Genomic DNA, 3,680 nt, shown 5'->3' on the forward strand with positions numbered 1-3,680 from the left:
TGTCCAAAACATCTACAGACTCAATGCAATTCCCATAAAAATTCTAGTGGCAATTTTCATAGAAATAAAAAAAAAAATCCTAAAACTCACATGGAACCACAAAAGATGCCTAACAGCAAAGACATCTTGAGTGAAAAGCGCAAAGTGGAGGCTTTGCACTTCCTAATCTCAAATTATATTACAGAACTATCAAAAGCAAAGCAGCACGGCAGTGAAATAAGAAAAGACATGTCAATCAACGAAATAGAGCAGAATCCACAGAAAACCCAGAAACAGACCCACCCACTTACAGTCAATTGTTCTCTGATAAACACGTGCCAAAAACACATCAGAAAAAGAATTTTCTTCAATAAAGGGTATTGGAAAACTGGATATATGCAGAGAAGTTCCTTAACATACACAATATAAAAATCTCAACTTAAAATGGGTGCATAATATAGAATTAAAACCTGAAAGTGTGAAAATAGTAAAAGAATATATAGGAGAAAGGATTCTCCAATTGGTCCGGGGGAAGATGCTTTTTGGTATTTCACCAAAAGTTCAGGCAACAAAAGCAAAACCAGAAAATGGCGTTCAGCTAAAACACTGTCATTCAGCAGAGGAAACAGCACAGGCGGAGGACCTGTCAGGTGAGGCAGGCTGTCGGAGATGCCACAGCCCACGTCGACGGGGAGGCAGTCAGAACACAGACGGAACCGAGACACTTCAATGCCATGGAAAGAAATCACCTCATTTTAAAATGGGCAAAAGACAGAGCAGACATTTCCAAAAGAAGACCTACCAGTAGCCAACAGTTCTTTGAGAAATGCAGCTCGGCTCCTGTTAACCATTATGGAAATGCAAACTTAAGCCACGAGGAGGTGTCACCTCACACTGTTAGAACAACTGCTATCCGAAAGGTCAAAGATACACTGTCCGGAAGGATGTAGAGAAAAGCTCCCTTGCTGCTGGTGGGGGGTGGATTAGCAGAGCCATTATGGAAAATAGCAGGAAGTCCCTTAAACCTGCCCTAGGATCAGCAATCCCTGCTGGGTACAGAACCAGGGTCTACACCAGTGTGTCCAAGAGACACCTGCAGTCCCGCATTCAAGACGCAGTCAGCCAAGCAGCCCCCACGTGGAAAAACCTAGGTGTCAGACCAGCGCCCATGTACACGGTGTATAAATCCAGTGGAGTGTCATTCACCGTTACAAAGAAGGAAACCCTGTCACGTGTGACCACAGGATGAGCCTGGAACACTCTCTGTTAAATAGGAGGGGCAAACGGCATGAGCCTACCTGTGTGTGAAATCCAGAAAAGTCGACTCAGAAGCAGACAGAGGATGGTGGTGGCCAGGGTGGGTGGGCAGGGGACATGTTGGTTCCAGGGTGTGACACAGCGTGAGGCAGGATGAATTAGTTCTGGGGTCCAACGATCAGCACGGCGACTATTGCTAACGATAACACAGTAAAGTGAGCCGGGCGTTTGAGAGGGCATCTTGGATAATCTCAGCGCACAGTCATACACACGTCCACGCAGGATCCACGCCAGGTGAGGGGCAGGCCTGAGCGTGGTGAGCACTGCACAGGGTACTCGTGGCAACCATCACTTGGCAAACCCTGCACGCCGACTCTTACTTGTCCATCACGCCTCACTAGTACTGTGCGGAAAACAAAGTGCTGCACACTAAGAACATGATTTACTCATAATGAATCGTAAATTTCATTTTCTAAAAGCTTTAAGCCTATAATTCAGAATATCAGAAACGAGTGGGATTAAAACAAGCCATTATGGGAATAAAAACAGATGTTCTGCCCACCACATGTACCCTTTTAAATATTAGTAGAAGTCAACAGAAAAGTATTGAAAGACCCTCTAAGAGTGCCTTCCGTCTGAAGAGACCCGTACCCAAAGGACCAGCGAGACCATTAAGTTCGGATGCAAACAGCAAGAGGTTTATTCGAGTGCACAGGTACCCGGGGCGACAAGCTCTATGAGACTCGCGCGCCCCTGGCTTATCCTGAGGGGTTTATATAGGGCTTGCAAGCAGAAGCGTGGATACAGAAGCGAGATGCATAGTTACAGGATCCCTATTGGAGGATTTAAATGAGGTGGGGGTTATAGTTCCTTCTGTTCTCGGAAATCAGATAAGGTTGTTGACTTGATCAGTTTCTGTTCCCTTCCTATATTTTCTTGTTCCCTCATTGACCAGATGTCTGCCTTTGCACATCCTGTTTCCGTACCTCATTGACCAGATGTCTGCCTCTGTACATCCTGTTTCTGTAACGACCTTGAGCAAGCCCAACTGCTGAACTTGCAGACTCAGTTGCCCCACTGACCTCCTTTGACAAGCTATTTTTTAAGCCTTGTTATATCTGGCGTTACTAAGCTAAAGCTATAAGCAGCTGGGTTGGGGAGTCTTTCAGTTGCATCCTGTCCTTTAGTTCCTGTTTGCTCAAGCTTGGCCCTTCCGGGGTTATCTATATGGAACATCCTGTGGCGGCATTGTGCTAGACTTGAAATGCTACGTGCAGCTAGTGGGATTGTGACATGGGGGTGGTGCAAGAGAACATCCTGCAGCTTCAGGGCACAGGGGTTGGATTTCCTAATGTTGGGCCTGGGGCCTTAAGGTTCTTCATTCCCCCCTTTTCTTTATCCGGGATATAATCCTATATCCATTGATCTACCTGCTCAGAGTCCGGCCTTTGTTCAGCTGGTGGCTCAGGGTGCTGTGGGAGTACTTGATACTGTTGTGCGAGGACCATAGTTTGGATTACAGACAGCCTTTCTTTTATGAATTGCATTAATCTGTTAAATATGCAGGGTCCAAATGACAAAATTAACAGTAATATAATCAAGGGGCCAGCTATAGTAGATAATATAGTAGTTAGCCAAGGGGATTTATTATACCAGCTTTCAAACCAACTTTGGGAGCCTCGTAACGATTTTTCCTTTGCATCTAGTCTTTTCCTGTGCTTTGTCATAGATTTCCTTATTACCCCTGTGTGATCGGTGTAAAAGCAACAATTTTTTTTTAAGGCCGCGCAAAGTCCTCCTTTTTTTTTTTTTTTTAAGAATAATAGGTCATGGACTGGTTGGGGTTAACTGATATGGGGAAGACACAACACAAAGTAAGAAAAATCAACAGCGAGTGAGTCTTATCTTTAGCGGATTTTGGGTGCGTTGCAACTTTCATTCTGGATCCGGGTCTGCGGACTCCTGTGGATGTGCAGTCTTCACATGGGAAGCGTGGATCTAAGCAGCGATGCCGTCCACTTTGAATGTAGTAAGAGTGGTCAGCAGGATAGTGTAGGGTCTTTTTCATCGCGGTTCGAGGTTCTTGCTCAGGTGCCTGCGTACCCAGACGGTATCTTTGACCTTGAAGGGATGTGGCAGCAAGGGGGTTTTAAGTTTCTTTTTGTATGCTGCGGCTAGAGGCTTCCAGACCTCGTTCTGGACCAAAAGCATGCAAATGAGTCTGCATAGATGGGGTGAGGGAGGTATAGGTTTCAGTTTTATAAAAGTTAACAGCGGGAGGTGGGGCACCGTACAGGATTTTAAATGGGGTTAGTCCATGTGGGCCTGGGGTGTTTCGGGCCCGATACAAGGCTAAAAGTAGGAGTTATACCCAGTCTCTAGTGCCAGTTTCCAGTGTCAATTTAGTTAAAGTCTCTTTAATGGTTCTATTTATCTTTTTTTTT

At 45.3% G+C, this 3,680-nt stretch overlaps 1 long non-coding RNA gene across 1 annotated transcript; it reads right to left on the reverse strand.

Annotated features, from left to right (window-relative positions):
- Positions 1-1,912: 1,912 nt before the first annotated feature.
- Positions 1,913-3,674, reverse strand: LOC125619325. The gene is made up of 2 exons (XR_007350807.1): positions 2,223-3,674; positions 1,913-2,179 (listed from the first exon to the last, which is right to left on the reverse strand). It is a non-coding gene; the product is annotated as an uncharacterized LOC125619325 (long non-coding RNA).
- Between the last annotated feature and the right edge of the window lie 6 nt (positions 3,675-3,680).

This window comes from Marmota marmota, unplaced genomic scaffold, assembly GCF_001458135.2.
Source record: "Marmota marmota marmota unplaced genomic scaffold, marMar, whole genome shotgun sequence".
NCBI lineage: Eukaryota > Metazoa > Chordata > Mammalia > Rodentia > Sciuridae > Marmota > Marmota marmota.